Source organism: Balaenoptera physalus, assembly GCF_965194825.1.
Source record: "Balaenoptera physalus genome assembly, chromosome: 9".
Taxonomy (NCBI): Eukaryota; Metazoa; Chordata; class Mammalia; order Artiodactyla; family Balaenopteridae; genus Balaenoptera; species Balaenoptera physalus.
This window is the reverse complement of record NC_138888.1, coordinates 13,924,476-13,947,226: the sequence shown is the minus strand read 5'-3', so window position 1 is coordinate 13,947,226 and position 22,751 is coordinate 13,924,476. Positions and strand designations below refer to the sequence as shown.

The 22,751-nt window shown below is 40.0% G+C and overlaps 1 long non-coding RNA gene across 1 annotated transcript in view; it reads right to left on the bottom strand.

Annotated features, from left to right (window-relative positions):
• Positions 1 to 4,011: 4,011 nt before the first annotated feature.
• The window catches only part of LOC309667003, a 1,042,512-nt gene continuing 1,023,772 nt past the window's right edge, over positions 4,012 to 22,751 (bottom strand). Inside the window, exon 2 of the long non-coding RNA XR_014267466.1 lies at positions 4,012 to 5,768. This is a non-coding gene — a long non-coding RNA (uncharacterized lncRNA). The remainder of the gene's footprint in view (positions 5,769 to 22,751) is intronic.

The following is a 22,751-nucleotide window of genomic DNA, read 5'->3' as shown; positions in this document are numbered from 1 at the left end:
TGAACCTGGAACTAACATAGTACTGTAGGTCAATTGTACTTCAATTTTAAAAATATGTAGACACTGGGAAGAAATGCATCGAAATGCATCAAAATTCTTATAATGGCTATATGTGGGGAGTAGGGATTATGGGTGATTGTTAATTTTTTTTTTTTTAATTTTATTTATTTATTTATTTATTTTATGGCTGTGTTGGGTCTTCGTTTCTGTGTGAGGGCTTTCTCTGGTTGCGGCAAGTGGGGGCCACTCTTCATCGCGGTGCGCGGGCCTCTCACTATCGTGGCCTCTCCCGTTGCGGAGCACAGGCTCCAGACGCACAGGCTCAGCAATTGTGGCTCACAGGCCCAGTCGCTCCGCAGCATGTGGGATCTTCCCAGACCAGGGCTCGAACCCGTGTCCCCTGCATTGGCAGGCAGATTCTCAACCACTGCGCCACCAGGGAAGCCCTAATTTTTTTTACTTTATTTTTTATGTATTTCTAGTTATCTGAAATGAACATGTATTGCTTGAAAAATTAGAAAGAAAACAACAAATGTCATAAAAGGCCATTTATTTGGATAAAACAAGAGTTCCATCCACCAAATAATTATTGTAATAAATATACAAATCAAATTTCAAATATGAATGGCACCCACTTAGAAGGTGTACCCTTAGGTGTATACAGTTCATAGCCTACATCAGTCATATGTGGCAGTTCTGTGACTATTGATCCTACCATTTTTTCATTGTCCACCACCCCTGTTATATTTATTCCTCTTAAAATGATTTAGAGTTCATATTTACTTTAAAATTCACCTCCTTGCATTTATCCTTAACTACCTTTCCTCTCACTTTCTCCTACTCACTTGGCTAAACCACATACCTTGTTTAAATTCAACTCTGCCTAGTTGGTGCATGCACTCACAGTGCTGAGCATGGGTGGAGAAAAATCCAATCATGCTAGCTGTTCTTTGCATTTATGATCACTAAATCAAACGCCCCTGAATACTCTGCATCTCTGATCAATACACTCTCCCACTTTCCTGCACAAATTTCATACATTTCCCTGGTTCCACAAACTTCCAACATCCTTCCCCCAACTAAATTTTCAACTGCCAACTTTTCTTCCGATTTCTTTTGCACGTCTTAAGTAATCAAGAAAATTTCCATAAGCTTCCACTAACATCTGCACTATTTGCATCAGTGCCTTATATAATATTCAAACTTGTCTGCTATTGCTACAAAAGAGCTCTTCAAGCTCCTAGCTAAGGCTAATTCCTCCACTTACATACTCAATCCATCCTTCCTGCCAACAATATTTTCCTCTCTTCCCAGAATCATTTATTTCTTTTCTCTTTACTAGTTTATGCCCAACAGTATGGGAACATTCTGCTATTTATCTCATACTAAAAAAAAATAATTTCTCTTGATCACCATCTGAGCACTAAATACCACCCATTTCATTCCTTATTTTCAAGCAAACTTCTTGAAAGTGTTGGCTGTACTCACTGTTGGCCATTTCTCTCCTCCCACTTGCTTCTAAGCTCACAGCACCTACCTTATCTGGGTTACCAGTGATTTCTTTGCTAAATTAAATGGTGGTCTTTGTCCCTATCTTGACCTATTAGAACAACTTGACAAATTTTATTTTTTCTCTCCTCTTTAAAGTGCTTTCCTCACTTGCCTTCTGAACCCACCACACACACACTTCCCTTGCTTTAACGCTTCTTCTGGCTACTCCTTCTTGGCTTCTTGGTATTCTTTTTTTTTTCTTCTTTTTTTTGGGTGGAGCTGTGCGGCTGTGGGATCTTAGTTCCCTGACCAGGGATCAAACCTGGGCCCTCGGCAGTGAAAGCCCGGAGTCCTAAACACTGGACCACCAGGGAATTCCCCTTCTTGGTCTTCTCTGCTACTTCCTTCTCACCTCCTCAATTTCTAGTCTTTGGAAGACCACAAGCTCCAACTTTGGAGCTTTTCTGTTTTCCAGCTGCACTAATTCCTAGGTAATCTTACTCGATTTCATAGTGTTAAATATTATGTATATACTATGAACTCCAGAATTGAAATCTTTAGCTCAGACCTCTCTCCTGAACTCCAGACTTGAATATCCAATCGTCTACTTAAGATTTCCACTAGTTCTAAAGTTTAAAACGTATCCCAAATAAAATATGTCCAAAACAAAATTTGCCATCTTTCCTTTCAAACCTGCCCCTCTTTCTGCCTTCCTCACATTAGTTAATGATAACTCCATCCTTCTCAGTTAGTTGCTCAAGCTAAAGCCTTGGTGTCACACTTAATTCTTTTTCTCATTTCTCACCTTCTGTCAATTAACAAATTATGTCAATTCCTTCTTTAAAATATATCTATAGAATGTCCTTGTTCTTAGTAAATAAGGTCTGAAATATGTAATAGTACTAGAGCATGGCATATCCAACATACTCTCAAATGGTTCAGAAAAAATAATATGATGAAAGATAAAGAAGAATATTCATAGGAAGTAAATGAGGTAAAATGTAAACAATCGATGAGTCTGGTTGAAAAGTATGTGGGAGTTCTATGTAATACTCTTAGTTTTCTCTAGGTTACAAAACATGTACCTAAAATCCACTATTCATCAGCTCCACTGCTACTACCTGGACCATCACCTCTTAACTTCAGGCCAATCTCAATATAACAGCCAGGTAAATCTTATTACAGCACGAATCAGGTACTTCCACGCCTTTGCTCAAAATCCCCCAATGGCGTTCCATCTTACTTAGAATGAAGACTGAAGTGCCTTTATGATCTATAAGGCCCTATGTGATTTGCCCCTAAGACCCTGTTAGCCCTCTAGTCTCAACTACAACTCTTCCCTTCACTCCCTGCCTGGCAGCCACATGCACTTACTCCTTGATGCTCCTGAAGGGAACTAGGCAAGTTGCTGCCCCAGGGCCCTTTCAGGTAACATTCCTTCTGCTGAGAAATTCTACTCTGAAAATTACTCACAGGGCTTACTTCCTAACTTTTTTCAGGTCTTTTATCAAATATCACCTTCTAAGTCTTTCTTGGATGCCCTATATTAGATTTTTAAATCCCCTCCACTCTACTTCAAAATTTCTATCTTTCTTTCCACTTTTTATTTTTTTCCTCCAGCACTTAACACCAACATTGTGTATGTATTTACTTACTAATCTAGTTTATTTTCTATCTACCCCTAGAATGTAAGCTCCACAAAGGCAGATATTTTTGTCTGTTTGTTAACTCTTATATTCCTAGCATTTAAAACAGATGTATAGAATGTACTCAGTAAATATTTGCTGAATAAACTAATGAATAATTTATCAATCTCACTATACCTTATGAAATTGTATAAATCATCAATTATACTGTTACATTATTATCAAACCCACTAGAAAGTGGTTACCCAAATCTCCAGGATATCTGGATCCTCAGTGGGCCATTAACTCAGGATAATCCCATGCTTCATGATGTAAAGGGGTAGAAAATAATGTTTTTCTTTCTTTTCAACTCTTCATTCTGTCTTTTCTTTTTGGTTCACAATTTTGCAACTACTCCAAACACTTATGTCACTGTGCTTTTGGCTCTGTTTGGATATATAGTTTTATGCCTGACATGTCTCCTGATAAGTAGACCTCTGAAATGCCCTGATAAATTCACTTCGACTTTGTGCTCTTTTCCTATTTCCCTTGGGTTTGTGTCGCAGTCTAGGCATATTGGAGTCTTTTCTTTATTCTTTGTCTTATATTAAAATTATCTATCCTTTCTCTGTCCTTATTTATCTCTTTTTCAGAAGGTATTAACATTTTCTGGATACTTTAAAAATTAATTTCATAGGCCGCCACCATTCTGCCTCACTTTGGATAATGACTTTCCTAAATACTGTTTTGAATTGACCCTTTGTTTACAAAATAACTGTGCCAGTAATGACATCAGGTTGTAGATGGGTTTGCAGTGGGAAGAGATCATGTGGATTGAAGAACTTCTTAATTGGATTCCTACAAAGAGTGTTCCAGACTGGCTGAATGAGCTCAGTGGAACACAGTTTTATTGGCCACTTGGAAATACTCCAAGAAGCCTCTGAGAAAGGAAAAGAGATAGTTACTTTTGAATTTCTTCTTCTTGGTTTATTTCACTACCCATACCTATTTCCAGCTGAAAAATTTGTGAGAAATCATCAAAATCAAGTTTATATGTGACCATGTTTCAGTTCAGAATCATTATGATGCAAGCATCAGAAAAGCCAGCTGAAACTGGCAAAACTCATAAAGAAGATGTATTAGCTTGTGAAAGTTTGAAAAGTAGCTTTCAGGATTCACCCAAAGTTTCCATCAAGGGTTTGGTTTCTTTCTTTTCCTCTCTTCTGCTGCCCACATGTTGACTTCACTCTAAGGCTGATTGCCCTAGTGGTTGTAGACTAGCTACCTACGTCTTGGTTCACCGATTAGAAAAGAAAGTACTTGTGTCTAGAAGTTCGATGCAAGGGTTCTAAAACTTACCCCAGATGGACTAGCTTAGGTTATGTGCCCAACATCCTCATCCTAACCAACTTCTGTGGCCAAGAAGAATAAAATGTCCTCATTTAGCCAACCAGGACCCATCCTGGGTATTAAACTTGACAAAATATTTTCCCAAAGCCAATGGTCTTCATGAACAAACTATAGATATCTGTATTCGTCAGAGTCCCCAAAAGAATCAGAAGTCACACTCTAGATTAGGATAATTTGAGGTGAGGTGTATTTGTTTTTGCTTTTGTTTTTGTTTTATTCAAAAGGCCAAATAACAAAGGGGTGTTGTAGAACCATAAGGCCTAGCACAGGAACTTGGAGAGAGCAGCAGCAGAGCCATTACTGACCCTGGGACCAAAGGAAGAGGGGAGGGAACCTGGAAGAAGAGTCTTGTGGGAGACAGTGTGCTGAAAGGAGCAATGAGCCATTAGGAACATAGGTAACTTCAGAGGAGCTTGAGAAGGATCTAGGGGAACTAGTACTCTGATATCCTTGTTTTCTTCTGTTTCTACTCGGGCTTCCCATTGTCCAAACCTAAACAGCACTGAGGGTGCAGGAGGTCTGTTGATGTGGCCCATACTGGTCAGCCTTCCAGGGCAGGGTGCACAATGGAAAGGGGCAGAGAATAGAGGTGGGAGGACAAATGGCTCATACTCTGCACAGTATCTGAATCAAACTTTGGGTACTGTGAGGAAAGTGGAAGGAGATAATACATCCTGAGGAGACAGCCAGCCAATGTTCCTTATAGACCAGAGGTATTTTACTCACTAATCTTACTAAGGACTCCTAAGATACTTAAGGAAGCACCTGTATTCCAAAAAACAGACAAAGCCTCTTAAAAATACATACAATATCACATGATATGCATATGAGAATTCTCCTACCCCAATGACTAGAAGCATGGACCAACTATTTTTCTTAATTAACCATATTTATTGTCATCATACGTATCAACAACTACGTGAAGAATATTAGCTAATTGGGCTTCCCTGGTGGTGCAGTGGTTGAGAATCTGCCTGCCAATGCAGGGGACACGGGTTCGAGCCCTGGTCTGGGAAGATCCCACATGCCGCGGAGCAACTAGGCCCGTGAGCCACAACTACTGAGCCTGCGCGTCTGGAGCCTGTGCTCCACAACAAGAGAGGCCGCGATAGTGAGAGGCCCGCGCACCGCGATGAAGAGTGGCCCCCGCTCGCCGCAACTAGAGAAAGCCCTCGCACAGAAACGAAGACCCAACACAGCCATAAATAAATAAATAAATAAATAAAATTAAAAGAATGTTAGCTAATTGATAAGACATATTGCATGACTTCTAGGAAAGCTTCCTAGACAAAAATATTTTGCACATGAAAGATTATCATGTGGATGAGAGAGACCTCCGATTACCTATCTTTCTTGAACATAAAATAAGAGAAAAGGAAGTTACTTTCAGCATGAAATATTTAGATTAAATAGAGGGAGAACTTCTTGACTGTAGGATCTGTTAAATCCCAAAGTTTTTACCCCCTGAATTTTTTTGAGCACAGTTTTGTGATTCCTCTGCTTATGTTCTTAGATAAATCTGGCAACCAACAGGGCCTACAATGGATATAAAAATTAATTTTCCTCTCCAGGCGCAGAACCAGAGCCCTCAGATTCCTCTCCAGCCTCCACGTGGCATGACAGGGACACAGCATAGAATGTTAGTAAAGACCAGAAAAGGCAAGACTCAAAATCCAGGAAGATAAGCAGAGTTAGGGCTCAAAATATTCATTCATTTATTCATTCAATATTTACTGAGTGCCTACGATGTATAGGTCAGGCAATGTTCTTTGTGCTAATTAAAGCAGTGAACAAAACAGGAGACATCTTTGCTTTCATAAAGTTATCTTCTAGAGGGGGAAGAAGACAATATACACACAAATATAAACTATACTGGATAATGATAGATGCTATGGAGAAAAATATAAAACAGAGAAAAGATAAAAGTTGTGCCCAATAAATGGCTGAATTTTTAGTTAGGGTGGTCAGGAAAAACAGCACTGAGAATGTAACTTCTGAGAAAAGTCCTGAAGGAAGTAAATCAAGAAGTAATAGTATAACTGGGAAAAGCATCCCAGGGGGAGGAGAGAGCAAGTACAAAGGCCCTGAGGTTGAAAACTTGTTGTTCTATCTGAGGAATAGGTAGGAAGCTGGAGTAGCTGGAGTGCAGCGAGTGATGGGGAGAGCCATAGGAGATGAGCTCAGAGAAATGCTGAGCAGTAGTGGAGGACAGATCCTTTAGTCCTGGTTAGTCATTTTGGGAACTTTGTTATCACTCTGGGTGATAGAGGAAGTCACTGGAGAGTCCTGAGCATAAGCATGGCATGATGTAACTTGTATTTTAGGAAAACTCTGGCTACTGTGTTGAGAATAGCCTGAATTATCAAAGGCAAAAGCAGAAAAACAAATTAGGAGGCCATTGCAACAGAACAGGTGAGAGATGATTGTAGCCTGGAGCAGCATGATGACAGTGTGGGTGGTGAGAAGTGATTAGATTCTGAATGTATTTATTTATTTATTTATTTATTTATTTATTTTTGGCTGTGTTGGGTCTTCGTTTCTGTGCGAGGGCTTTCTCTAGTTGCGGCAAGCGGGGGCCACTCTTCATCGCGGTGCACGGGCCTCTCACTATCGCGGCCTCTCTTGTTGCGGAGCACAGGCTCCAGACGCGCAGGCTCAGTAGTTGTGGCTCACGGGCCTAGTTGCTCTGCGGCATGTGGGATCTTCCCAGACCAGGGCTCAAACCCGTGTCCCCTACATTGGCGGGCGGATTCTCAACCGCTGCACCACCAGGGAAGCCCCTGAATGTATTTTGAAGTGAGAGATTTTAAGATTTATTGACAGACTGGATGTAGCTCATGAAAGAAAAGTCATTAGGACCTTAAGACCAGCAGAGTGTTTCCAAAGGATTCCATGAAAGCATGAGTTCTAACAGGTCTGAGATTGGAAGTGGGCCATTCTCCTGGAGCAATTAACAAGTGAAACTCTGGGCCAGTTGGGATGGATAGACTAACAAAGTTTCTTAACCCAGGATAAGATCCAGAGTGAGTTAACGTGAGGCAAGAGTGGCTGAGGAAAAAGTGATTGGCAGATCTATACCAGGTGATCAACAGAGTTTTAGTCAGGGGGGCCTCAGGATGCCTAGAAACATGAATCGTGATCATTTTGACTCTAGTGGACTTTGAGTATTGGGCAGCAACTTGATCATCGTGGAACAAGGAAGCAATTCATTGGTTCTGAAAGAGATCTAGTTACAGAGAATCAGACACATCGCTAGGACACCCAGGCTGGAGCTGGACCAACATCATAACAAATTTGATGCTTAGATATTGAACTATTGTCCTAATGCTCTTTGTATCGTCTCCGCTAAGCCAGGGCTGATCTCAGAGGTGAGGCTGGGATCAATCCTACTGGAGAGTACAGCAGATTACATGACTGGAAGCCAAGCCAGTTAAGACCCTGAGGCTTATTGCTCTCAAAGACTCGAGTGCTAACAAGACCTGAAGGTCAACAATAAACTACAGAAGGCACTCTTGTCCTTCTGGGGCTTCCGCAGCCTCTGCTGCCTTGGCTGCTGCTCCAATGACTTTCTGGTGGTGCATTCAGTCTGGTCACTATGTATATCATGGAGGTGGCTCCCTGGGACTTCTTTGGACAGGGTTTCTCCTACTCCTGACTGTTACTGAAGTTGGAGAAAAGAAGTGCATTCCCAGATAGAGAAGCTCAGACTGTGAAAGCCATGGAAGTAAAAAATTATTTGGCATGTGTAGAAATGGTGAGGAGTCATATTTTTTTGAAACATGGGGCTGGTGAAAGGTAAGTCCAGGAAGAATGCCTTTAAAGACCAGGGTGAGAAATCCCTATGGGGAGTCATTAACACTTTGGGAGGAAGAAAGTAGCAGTATGAGTGCTGCAGTTTAAAAAGCATTATCAACCATCTTTGTGAAGGTGTCTTAGTCTGCTGAGGCTGCCACAACAAAACTCCACAGACTGTGTGGCTTAAACAACAGAAACACATTTTCTCATAGCTCTGGAGGCTGGAAATCCAAGATTAAGATGCCAGCAGGGTTGGTTTCTACTGAAACCTCTTTCCTCGGCTTGCAGACAGCTGCCTTCTTGCTGTGTCTTCACATGCACACTCATCCTTGGCATCTCCTCCTCTTCTTATGAGGACACCAGTCATATTGGATTAGGGACCCACTCTTATGACCTCATTTAACCTTCATTACCTCTTTAAAGGTTGTATATCCAAATATAGTCCCATTGTTTAGGGCTTCAACATATGAATTTTGGGGAGATACAATTCAGTCCATAACAGAGGGGTGTGAAAACAGAGGCAAGGATACAATTGTAAGTTTCTAAGTGGGAAGAAATTGGGATCTGAACGAAGGTAATCATAATGGAAAGGAAATGAAGATGGGCATGAAAGACATTTCCTAGGTAAAAGCTACAATGACTGAGCAACTGGTTGAATACAGAGGCCAAGAGAGAGGAATCAGTGATAAATCACAAGTATTGAGCCTGAGTGACAAGGAGAATGATATTGTCCTTAAACAAAAATACGGCCTCTTTATATGTATATTTGCCTCTTTCACTTTGTCCTTCATTTATTTTCTCTAGAAACCATCTCCACCCCATTATCTTTCTCTACTTCTCATCTCCAATTTACTACAGCAACAGAAATTCTGACATTCTCTACAAGGTTAATCTTCCTTAAGACAATGCCAGGAAACAAATCTTTCATGTCACTTTTACTGTACCTTTTCTGCCCCTCTTCCTACATTTTCAGGCATTGCAATTGTTTCTTTTGATTGCTTTATTTGTTTACTAATTCATCTGTTTTTCTTGGTTAACCTTCTCCCCTCCCATCTTTGCTGTCATTTCTTATTATTGTCCTTAGAATCATTATGTCCAAGCTATTGCTGGATAGTGTACATGTAAAGAGATCATTTTAAAAGAGGGAAGCAAAATACAAATAAAGAAGTATTCCTTTACAAAGTATGAAATGTGCTTTTGAAACTAAATTTTCCAAAGTGCTACTGACTAAAATATGAATCGGTTAATATAAACTCAGGAATGAGGGAACGAACCCAGGTAGGATATTATAAGAATGAAGGCTTAGATAAATTTGTGCACAATTGTTAGAAAATAGATTATAATGGAAATTGTATTATTTGAGGGTATTTTCCTAAATTTTTGAGATTTATGTAACAGCAATATTTTCCAAATACTATATCTCAATAATCTGGGGATCTTAATAGAAATATGGGGGGGTTTTTTGGACCCCCAACCTCCTACATTTTGATTTTCTAGGTCTGAGATAAGGCATGGAAATCTTTAAATAGACTCAGGAAGTCTGGACACCTAGCCAGGTTCAGAATCAATTACAGAAAGGATAACTATACTCCAGTGGCTGACATAAGAGCCAAATACTGACAATGCTGGTTTTGATCTGACAAGTTTAGAAACTATTGTAATTTCTTCATACTAAAAATGGCTGATGAGATATCCTGCTGACTTTGCTATCTGAAGTTGACAAAATGGAACCATCTATAGGCAACTCTAGGAAAGAAATGTCACGCTAATAGAGTGAAAAATGAGATCCCTGCCCCCAAACAAAAACAAAGCAACAAAAATTAAAAACTGTTGCATCTGGGTAAAAATACCTTCTCATTATATTTAGAAAACTCTGATCATAGTAGACAGACAAAAGTATTTCTTAGTGTACATACTGTTTGTCAGGTGCTGAAGATAAAAAATAATAAATAAGCCTCAACTTCATTTGTAAGACAATCTAACCACTTCTACCCCTATTATATAGGAATTTACAATTAGAAATTAATATTGATAATAAATCTCACAAAGAATTCTAATGTTTTTGAATTGCACAAAAATATATGCTAACGTATTAACACTTAGCAAATTAAAAATTAAGCGTGCAAATGAATATTGTTGTTGTGCTTATTGAAAGAAAATTTGCAGCTTCAAACATCCATAAAGAGTAATTACTATGATACTGCACATGATTCAGCCAGGATATTTGATTCCATCGAATGTGAAAGTAACTACCCAAATCACCCTACAATCTGAAGATACATTTATCTTCTCCTTTGTTACTGAAAGCAAAACAAAAACAAAACTCAAATCCTCAGAAGTATTACTTCCTTTTATTTTTGCCTCCCCAGAGCCATCAAGTTGAAACACTTATAGCGAGCTTTAATTTGTATTTATCTTTAAATAACATGCTTATATTGCTAATTCTTTATTTTGATATATTAGGCATTATCTGTTGACTTTTCACCATGGAAGACAAGCTTTTAAACCTATTCCAATACTCCTCTCTACCCCTCTTGTACACCCATACACTTCCTGTCCTCCGTGTTCCTAATAGGTTTTAATCATAATTCTACTTTGATATATATCCAGAATTTACAATATCATGGCCAGGTGAGTGAAATTCACAGCTGAACCACAGATTAAGCTGTGACTATTCATCATTCCCTGTACAATTCCTTGGTTTCCCTGGCGTTAACAATTTCCTTGTTACTTTGTTAGTGTATTTTTAATGAATTTTTTACAGTCTCAACACCCAGGTTTCCCTGTCAGTAGTCGAAATCTCCTCTCAATATACACAAATGAATCAAGTATCCCATCAGCTATTGTACCTTTGTGGGGGAATGACAAGTCAGTCATATTCCTCCAAAACCTAAAATTTTAGCCAGACTCATGTTTTTCATAAAAAGGGCCTGGAGAATAACAGTGGGGAAAAGAAACCTTAGGAAACACAGCTACCACGGTCATGAAACCTAAGTGGTTTCTCTCTGCTGGCACCTCAGCTGGATAGATTTTTGCCTGGTGGGATGACCCAAACCTTCATTCTGAAAAATCTGAGCTCTGGGTGGTATTGTCTTTAATGCATTCCTGCAGTGCTCAATTTAGCACTACTAGGTAAGGGAATACACACGACATCCCAGTAAATCCCCTAGGTTCCAATCATAACTCTTCATGTCTCATTGAATAATAGCAACACAATTGCCCCTGGAATTGGTGCTCAGTAGGGAAACCCTTTTCTTTCTTCCTGTTGCAGAAGCCCAAGGAACCTGCAATGGCCAGTGGAGAGTATCAATTTCCAATTCGTTGGAATCACAACCATGTTTCCTGGTGGACTCACTCCTCTTCTAGGCCATGGGACCTTCAAACCCACAGTGTGTAAGGTTGTGGGCACTTTAAGCAAAAATTCTTCCAGTGACGATTAGATATATATAATACCCAGTTCAAGGTATGTAACCCAGACGGCGCAGGCGCAGTCACTTGTTGTGTTAGTTTCCTAGAGCTGAAGTAACAAAGTACCCACAAACTGGGTGGCTTAAAACAACAGAAATTTATTCTCTCTCTGTCTGGAGGCTAGAAGTTCCAAATCAAGGTGTTGCCAGGGCCATGTTCCCTGAAAACCTTTAGGGAAGAACCTGTTCCATGCCTTTCTCTTAGGTTCTGGGGTTGCTGACAATCCTTGGCATTCCTTGGCTTACACATCACTCCAATTTCTACCTCTGTTGTCACATGGTGTTCTCCCAGTGTGTCTGTATTTGTGTCTCTTCTCTTTTTATAAGGACATCAGTCATATTGGGTTAAGGGCCCACCATGCTCCAGAATAACCTCATCTGAACTAATTACATCTACCATGACCCTATTCCTAAATAAGGTCATATTCCGAGGTTCCAGGAATTTTGGGAGACACTATTCCATCTCGTATACCTCTGGTTCCATGGGCAGGTGTTTAGTTTCTATCAGGACCAAGAAAATTCTTTCCCAGTCAAGAATGGTTGTTGGTAGAAGAGAGCATGACCTTACTCCCAAATCCTAAGGGTCTGCACTACCATTCTCTTGACTGGGACTTTTCAGAGGCTCCACACAGAATCTGTGTCTTTCCAGATACTTCTATCACCCACTGCGTCATAAGGGCCAAGGGTCAGGCCGCTGCCACAGCCTGGACCTGCTGCAGAGCCTTTTCTTCCTCTGAGCCCTACTTAAAACAATCAACTTTATGGGTGGCTGTAAATGGGCTGGAGCATCTTGACCAAATGTGGCGCGGATCACCTCTAAAATCCAAGGAGGCTTCTGGAAGGTGAACACACGGAGGTGCTGGGAGGGTGACATTTGCCTGGAGAGGGCAGGGGAGCCCCTCACCCCATACCTTACCCCGTGAGTCTCTAACATTTGGCTGAAGTGGCGCCAGTCCTGTGGGGCTGAGCCCTCACCCTGCAGGGTCTGCGTTAACCCTGGGGAGGTCAGTGCCAGCACTGATGCTGGGACACTAGCTACTGTCCATGCAGAATCCGAGAAGCTCCATGTGGAAACCACACCCCCTTGGTGTCAGACGCATTATGAGCACAGAAACAAGTGTCTTCTTCGGGGGAAGAAGGCTCAGAGAACGGCACCTTTACCCACACTTATGGGGCACGTAAAGACCTCAGCCTGCACTCAGAGGAGGAGAGACACAGACACAGAGGAGAAGCCATGTGAAGATGGAGGCAGAGATGGGAGGGATGTGGCCACAATTGTGCCCAGGGACGCCTGGAGGCCCCGGAAGCTGGAAGAGGCAGGAAAGACCCTCCCCTGGAGCCTCTGGAAGGAGCAGGGCCCTGAGACACCTTGATCTCAGACTTCTGGTCTCCAGGACTGGGGGAGGATAAATATCTGTTGTTTAAGCCCCCAGTTTGGGGTATTTTGTTACAGCCGCCCCAGGACACTCACCCACTGATAATAGCCCCACATTCATTCCCGTGTCCCATCTTTCCATGTGTGTAAATCCTTCCTCCAACAGCGAGAAACAAGATTCCTGTCACCCTCATTAAATCCATTCATTAGCTTAAAAAAACCCCAGGGGCTTCCCTGGTGGCGCAGTGGTTGAGAATCCGTCTGCCAATGCAGGGGACACGGGTTCGAGTCCTGGTCTGGGAAGATCCCACATGCCGGAGCGACTAGGCGCGTGAGCCACAACTACTGAGCCTTCGCGTCTGGAGCCTGTGCTCCGCAACAAGAGAGGCCGCGATAGTGAGAGGCCCGTGCACTGCGATGAGGAGTTGCCCCCACTTGCTGCAACTAGAGATAGCCCTCGCACAGAAACGAAGACCCAACACAGCCATAAATAAATAAATAAATTAATTAATTAATTAAAAAAAAAAAAAAACCCAAAATCCAAGGAGACTCACTATTACACAACCTGCCCCATGGTGGGCTGGGCAAGGTACAGCAACACGTCTCTTACTCTGGAAGAGATATTCTGATTGCCTCCTATCACTGGACCTCTAGAAACTTAACCTGTGAGGCAGGTTCTTGAACATCTAGAACATTTATCTGCCATCTTTGAGTAGTTAATATATATTACTAAAGAATTTAGGGCGCTTACTACTTCCTGCTCACCAAGTCCAATTAAAATAATGTCAACAATGTAATGGATCGATGTGATGTTCTGTGGAATATTGAAATGATTTATGCTCCCCTGGACTATATTATGATAGTGAGAGAATGGATATAATCCTTTAAAAGTATACTTTGGCCTCTGCCACATAAATGCAAATTGCTTCTAATTTTCCTTGAAAATAGGAAAAATTGCCAGGCCAGTAACTTCATACCAAGTACCAAGGGCTGTTTTTATTTGCTCCAGCACAGATACCATATCTGGAAATGCAGCCATAGTTGGTTTCACTGCTTGATTAAAGGTGCTATAATCTACTGTTATTCTTTGTAACCCATCTGGCTTTTGCTCAGCTAAAACAGATATGTTAAATGAGAATATGGTAAGAATCACTAGGCTTGCACCTCTCAAGCCTCTGATGGTGGCACTTATCTCGACAGTTACCCAGGTATGTGGCATTGCATATTGTTTACACTCTTGGAGGAAGGTGGAGGGTAAGGGGGAGCAATTCAATTCCAGGGGTTTCCAGTCTGCCTTTTCTTCCAGAATGGACCTTACTCCGTATATCAGGGAGCTAATTTAGAGATCAATCTTGTACTAATTGTATCTGTTTCCCCACTGGACATTTTGGAACTAGGATAATAACTATGGAATAATGTTTGTGGGTTTAAATATGTTATTAGGAAAGGTCTTCAGCGTATACAGGAGAGAGAACTACCGTATATCCATCCAATTCTAGAAGACAGACTTGGACAAGACTGTTACAGACTCCACAAGTCTCTACTTTGACAATGGACTAGGTGTTGCGGGGTCTCCCAGAATCAGGACAGAATCCTATTACTTCCTGAAGAACTGAGTATTTCCCTTTCTCCAGTAATCCTGCTAAATAGCCTCAGATTCTCCGAAGAAGCCTCAGGGAAAGATTCATTGTTTTCATCTATGGTCAGTTTACAAGGCCCTTCCTTAAAGAAACCCATTTGCCCCCTCAGTCTAAAGACTCAGAGTTTGCAAAGTGGTTTGGGTGTGAAAATTAATTAAGAGGCTGTGAATCCCCATGTTGGCCATTTGAATTCTGTTTCTGCCAAATACACCTAAATTTTTCTTCCTATAGAAAATTGTTCTTCCTATATGTCATTTCCCAGAAGAATTTTGAAATTGATTATCTTACAGGTATTGATGTCATGCAAGAGAAATCTGATAAAGTTGATTCTTAATTTGAGTCTCTTTTGTTTGTAGGTATTATTTTCTCTTTCAAATAGCATTTAAAATCTTTCCTTTTACCTTAATATTGTGAAATTTCATAGGATGATGTATCTAGTTATGGCTAGATTTTTTTTTTAATTGTGTTTTTCTTGTAGCTGAGACATTCTCTTCTACTTTTTAAAAATTTCACTTCCACCTTATCTTTGTTCTTTTTCTGGTAGAATATGTATGGAATATTAGACCTTCTAAGTGGCCCTCTGCATCTCTTACCTCAGCTCTCATTTTTTTGAAATCTCTTTTTAATATACATTCTAGAAGAATATATGACAAGTTTTGGTCTTTAATTTTTATTTCAGCAATCATAATTTTAATCTTTAAGCATTCTTTCTTATATGATGCTTTTTATAGCATTCTGTTTTTATTTATGGACGTAATAATTTCTCAAATCTCTCTCAGAATATTAATCTGGCTTCCTGAATTATCTGTCTCCTCTAAGCACAATTTTGCTTGTTTACTTGTGTTGGTTCTTCTTTTTTTTAATATTTATTTATTTTTATTGGGGTACAGTTGCTTTGGAATGATGTGCTAGCTCCTGCTGCACAGTGAAGTGAACCAGCCATATGTGCACACATATCCCCTCCCTTTTGGATTTCCCTCCCATCCAGGTCACCACAGAGCACCGAGTAGAGTTCCCCATGCCATACAGCAGGTCCTCGTTAGTTATCTATTTCACACCCACTGGCATATATATGTCAATTCCAATCTCCAAATTCATCCCACCCTCCCCCTTTCCGCCCCCTGGTGTCCACACATTTGTTCTCTACATCTGTGTCTCCACTTCTGCTTTGCAAATAGGTTCATATGTACCATTTTTCCAGATTCCACATATATGCACTAATATATGATATTTGTGTTTCTCTTTCTGGCTTACTTCACTCAAACAACCCAATCAAAAAAAGGGCAGGAGATCTAAATAGACATTTCTCCAAAGAAGACATGCAGATGGCCGAGAGGCACATGAAAAGATGCTCAACATCACTAATTATTAGAGAAATGCAGACCAAAACTACAATGAGGTATCACCTCACACCGGTCAGAATGGCCATGATCAAAAAATCTACAAACAATAAATGTTGGAGAGGGTGTGGAGAAAAGGGAACCCTCTTGCACTGTTGGTGGGAATGTAAACTGATACTGCCACTATGGAGAACAGTATGGAGGTTCCTTAAAAAACTAAAAATAGAACTACCATATGACCCAGCAATCCCACTACTGGGCATATACCCTGAGAAAACCATAATTCAAAAAGACACATGCACCCGAATGTTCATTGCAGCACTGTTTACAATAGCCAGGACATGGAAGCAACCTAAATGTCCATTGACAGATGAATGGATAAGGAAGATGTGGTACATTTATACAATGGAATATTACTCAGCCATAAAAAGAACAAAATTGGTTCTTCTTTATACCGCCAATTCTTCTCATATAACTGGCAATCCTTGGGTATCAGTTTGCATTTAAGAAAAAGGACAAGGGACTTCCTTGGTGGCGCAGTGGTTAAGAATTCGCCTGCCAATGCAGGGGACACGGGTTCAGTCCCTGGTCCCAGAAGATCCCACATGCCGCAGAGCAACTAAGCCTGTGCGCCACAACTACTGAGCCTGCGCCCTAGAGCCCGTGAGCCACAACTACTGAGTCCATGCACTGCAACTACTGAAGCCCGGGTGCCTAGAGCCCATGCTCCGCAACAAGAGAAGCCACCGCAATGAGAAGCCCGTGCACTGCATCAAAGAGTAGTCCCCACTTGCTGCAACTAGAGAAAGCCCATGCGCAGCAATGAAGACACAACGCAGCCAAAAATATAAATAAATAAATAAATAAATTTATTAAAAAAAAAAAGAAAGAGGACAGGATAGTTGGTGTGAGTTTTCTTTCTATTGTATATAAATGTCCTTTATTCTTGCTACCATTTTTCCTGATTAATCATTCTGACCGGGAGTTCTGTGTGGGCAGGGTGGGGCATGTATCATATAACAGGTACTCTTGCTGAGTGATTGCCCACTTGCAAGTTGCTCAATTACCAGATTGAGGAGAATTTTGCTCTCTTGGGCATAACCATTGACACTGGAAGCCTTAGTTTCTTTTGGAAAGTTCATTAAAATTCTTTAGGAAGAGTCATAAACTTTGCTTCTCCTCTTTTCTCCCCTCCCCACATCCTGCCACGTTAGTCCTAGGCAAATTGGGACAGTCACCCTAGTTAGGCTACCTGTGTTGGCACATGAGGTGGGATGGAGGTCTAGGAGGGCCTCCTGGTATCTTTGTCCTATATACAGATCTTTAATGAACCTCCCCTTTTCAGCACTACTTCCCATTCCTACTCTGCTTACTTCTCTGACTTTGAGGCAGGAATCCCTATTGGGTACCTTGTTTACAGACATCATCTGCATAGGATAGTCTCTCGGTTATGGCTTTCTTTGCTGATTTCATTCATCAACATACACCCTTCAGTCTTCCAGAAATGCCTTGGCGCCTCTCTTATACTAAAGATACGCTCTCCTATTATCTGTCTCATTTTGTGGTTATTCCTTTTTCATGCTTCTATTTTTTTTATTTCATTGGAATGTCAGATGGATGAGAGGCAAATAAGTGTGCTACTTGCTGTCTTGAACCAGATGCTTCTTCTCATGTCATATTAACAAGATACTATGTGTGGCTTGGTACATTTTGTCATGAAAAAATTTTAAACAACTACAAAAGTAGAGAGAACACCCAATATACCCATGACCTAATTTTAACAATCTTCAAGATTTTGCTTTATCCAAATTTTAAACATGTTTTCCTTTGATAAAGTATTTTAAGGCAAATCTTAGGTATCAAATTATTTCACCCTTACATACTTCAGTATGCACCTCTTTAAAAAATGGTATTTTTTTAACACAACTGTAGTATCGTTATCAGTGACAAAATTAACAATTCTTTGATGCATCTAATATGCAATCTGTAATTAAATGTTCATAATTGGTTGTGAAATGGTTTTTGTTTTTTTTTTTAATGCTTCGGAACTTTATTATTTATTTATTTATTTATTTATTTATTTGGCTGTGTTGGGTCTTCGTTTCTGTGCGAGGGCTTTCCCCAGTTGCGGCAAGCGGGGGCCACTCTTCATCGCGGTGCGCGGGCCTCTCACTGTCACGGCCTCTCTTGTTGTGGAGCACAGGCTCCAGACGCGCAGGCTCAGTGGTTGTGGCTCACGGGCTTAGTCGCTCCGCGGCATGTGGGATCTTCCCAGACCAGGGCTCGAACCCGTGTCCCCTGCATTGGCAGGCAGACTCTCAACCACTGCGCCACCAGGGAAGCCCTGAAATGCTTTTTTTTTACAGTGATTTTCTTTTCTTTTTTTTTAAACTCAGGCTTCAAACAGGGTCCACACAATGCATTTAATTGTTGAATTTCTTAAGTATATTTATATCTGGAGCAATTGCCCTGCTCCTCGATCTTGATTTCTCCTGCCGTTTACTTCTTACTGAAACTGGGTCAATTGTCTTGCATAATGCCTGACATTCTGGATTTATCTCTTTGCTTCTTCATAGTCTTAGTTCATGCAAACGGAAATTGGGTCCAAAGTTCTGATTAAGTTCAGGAACACATTCATGTTACAAATTTTTCATCTGTGCTGTTGAGTGCTTGACATCACCTCATATAAGGAGACACATGATGTCTGGCTCTTCTTTTTGTGAAGTTCAAAATGACTGGTGGGCTCAGATGACAAAACCTGATACTTTTATTGTAATGTTCCCTTTTAACCTATCTTTTGATGGGTTTACTCAATGATGACCGTCGTTTGATTAATTATTTCACTAAGCATTGCAAAATGGTGATTAAAAAAAAAGAAAAGAAAAAAACTTGATCATTTCTTCTACATTTAGCAGTTGGGAATCTTCTGTAAGAAAGCCTTTGCTTCCTCAGCTGAAGTTACCCAGACATACAGTTTGTTCAGGAAAGACAGAACAAACACTTAGTTATTTTCTCTCAGTTTCCAATTTTCAGAGTAAGAACTTCATGCTCTGGTTAAGTCCAGTGGTAGTTATTGTTTCTGTAAAATCTATTGTTCTCTCAATTTCTACAATTGTCGCATAGATTTTTTTCTCTAACAGAATCATTGTTTAAGAGAGTATTCAAATAGTCACATGGAAGGGTACTTTGATTTCTGGTTTGTTGATTATTTCTAGTTTTATTACTTACTGTTCTTTTAAAACTTCCTCGAAATATGATAAACATCACATTTAAAGTATTCATTTTTATCAGTTTTGACATATGTCTATGTATATTCTTCTTAACAATCAAGGTAAAAAAATATTTTCATTACCCTGCAGAAATTCCTTGTGCCCCTTGGTAATCCATCTTTCCCTCCCTAGGCAACCATTGTCCTACTTTCAGTCATGATGGATTAGTTTGCATTTTATAGAATTTTGTAGAAACGGAATCATATAATATGTATCCTTTTTATTGCCTGGCTTCTTTTACAAAGCATAGTGATTTTGAGATTCATTCATATTGTCGCTTATATCAATAAGTTTTTCCTTTTTATTGTTGAGTAGCATGCTATTATATGAATATGAAACGATTTGTTTATCCATTCAGCCACTGATAGACATCTGGGTTGTTTCCAGTTTGAGTAATTACAAATAAAGCTGCTGTGAATATTCTTGTTTAAGTCTTTGAGTGGATGGATATTTCCTTTACTCTTGGGTAAATACCTAAGAACAGAATTTTTTTTTTTTGTCATTTTGTAGGTATATTTTTAACTTTTTAAGGAAACTGTCAGCCAGTAAGTTCTTTTTTAACCACTATGTGGATCTCAGCCTTTTAATTGGCATGTTTAGAGCTTTTCTGTCCAACACAGTAGCTACTAGCTACATGTTGCTATTGAGCATTTGAAATATGCCTAATCTGAACTGATATGCCCTTTAAGTGTAAAATACAAACTGTATTTAAAGACAGTCCAAAAATGTAATATATTTAATTAATAATTTTTATATTGATTACATGTTGATTCAAATGTAAAATTAGAGGGACTTCCCTGGTGGTCCAGTGGTTAAGACTACACACTTCCACTGCAGGGGGCATGGGTCCAATCCCTGGCCTGGGAACTAAGATCCCGCATGCCAGAATGGTTTTTTTTAATTTTTAAAAATTAAAAAAAAATGCAAATGTAAAATACAGCTAATTTTGATAAGATGATTCTACTTTATGTTCATAAATCTTGCTATGTACATTGTTGAAAATAGAAAAGGATAAGGAGGACCAGGACATGAAAGAGATGTCTTCCTATGGGCCTCCAGATCTGAGATTTTTATAGCACTGGACTTTTTAGCTACCTGGTCATCAATAAAACCCATAAATCTGACAATGCCCATACTGCCCGGTGATCGAAATACACGTAGCGGGGGTGGCCCAGTGGATGGTGCCCTGGTGGCGCAGTGGATAAGACTCTGAGCTCCCAATGCAGGGGGCCTGGGTTTGATCCCTGGTCAGGGAACTAGAGTTCACATTCTGGACGCAACTAAGAGTTCACATACCACAACTAAGGAGGCTGCCTGCTGCAACTAAGACCCGGTACAACCAACTAAATAAATAATTTTTTTAAAAAAGGACTTGTATCTCAAAACTCAATGGAACAAGCAAACAACCCAATTAAAAAAAAAACAAAAAGCAAAAAGCAAAATATACATAGCATGCCTAATGCACATGACTAACATGAAAAGGATTATTTGCAATGGAGGTGTTTTAGGCTGACTACAAGCAATCTCTAATCTTTTGGCTGCAGCAAATTTAATGGCAGAGAGATACGGAGTTATGTATTGCCATCTTCTGGTGAGTTTCATCTACTCCTGGCAGTACTTAACATAGCTGACTTTCCTAAATTAATGCCCTTATCAATATGAATATATGTGTTTATTAAATTAACAGTGTAAATTACGCCTGAAAAAGAATTACCTATTTTTATTTTTGTTTTTTTTTCTTTTATTCTGGCCGTGCCACGCGGCATGTGGGATCTTAGTTCCCCCACCAGGGATCCAACGTGGCCCCTGGCAGTGGAAGTCCTAACCACTGGACCACCAGGGAAGTCCCATTGAACTACTGACTCCTAGACATAGACTGTTTTTAAGTTTCAAAGGGCTGGGATTATGATTGTTTTGTTCATCATTGCATCCCTAGTACCTAACACTATTTAGGGTCAATCTAGGTATTCAGATATGTATGTTGAATAATAATAATAGGTTTTGTTATTGTCTTTATATTGTCTGACTTTGCTTTTTGAATCAAATGGAAATTGATTCCTGAGTCTGAGGCCTCAGGGCTATCTCACAATTTTCTAAGCTCCTCGCCTTGCTTCTTGTTTTATCCAACATATTTCTATTACTTCTGGGTGTTAAAAAGCCCCAGTTTTCTATGAAAGAGGTGATTTGCTTCCTCTTCCAAACATCCTGTCCCTTCCAATGTCCTGGTTAGTTTCAAGCACTTGATATTTTCCCCATGGAATATACAAACAATGCCCCAGATCTTTCCCTAGGGATGAAATTTTATCTTGTTGACTCCTTTATTCTCTACTATGGAAGGTTTGGCCACATTGACTTGTAACAATTCTGTTCTCCATTACTGTGTTATCCTTCATGCATGCTCCTCTGGCAGATGGACCTTGCGTCTTTACTGGGATGCCTCTTTCTGATGAACGACGATCTCAGAGAATGCACATTTTCGTTGTCAGAGCCAAAGTACTCACCATACGTATTACATACTGAATCTGGAGGGGATAAATATCAACTAGTCCACCGAATGGATTTTGTGTATCACAAAACAGTGGCATATCAGTTTAGAGTGACTTGTTTAAGGTTGTAAAGCACACCAGGAATAGATGTTCTTCAGCAGTTTTGCCACCTTTTTTCTCTTGAATCTTTTAGCCATATTTGCCTCTCTAGCACAAGAAAAATAATTTTATAGGAAAGCTGTTTCCTCATAGTCTTGTAGTGAGAAATGATTTTTCCTTCCTTATTTGATTAGGTCATTATGCTTCTCACTCCTCTCTGGTACATTTCCAGGAGGAACTTCATCTGAGATTAGTTTTTCCTTTCCTGCCTTGTATATCTGTATCTTTCTTCTTTTATCATCTCTCCTTTTCCCCTTCATACCAGTTCATTTTCTCATTATCCTCTTCCTGACTCACTGATTCCTTTGTGCTTATATATTTTCCTGTCCTGGCGTGGTCATTTCCTCCCTGTCCTGTGATTACCACGATTCCAAACATTTTTGGTGTTAAGCTTCTGAAATAAACTGAGGCACTTATAAGACACTTTTTCTAGCAAATAAAACCTCACACCTTATTCAAAGGCATGGTTTTTGTGTATAACCATTAACAGCTTTACTCTCTTCCCACTTGTTAATTGACAAAAATGATAACTACCATAATTGAATACCTACTATGTCTCAGGTACTGTAGGAATCACTTTCCATACATTATTTCTAATATTTATAAACTTCTTAGGAGATAAGCGTTACATTATGCGAATAAATGAACAAAGTCTCAGAAACTAAAAATAATACATCCAAGGTCACTCAGCAGA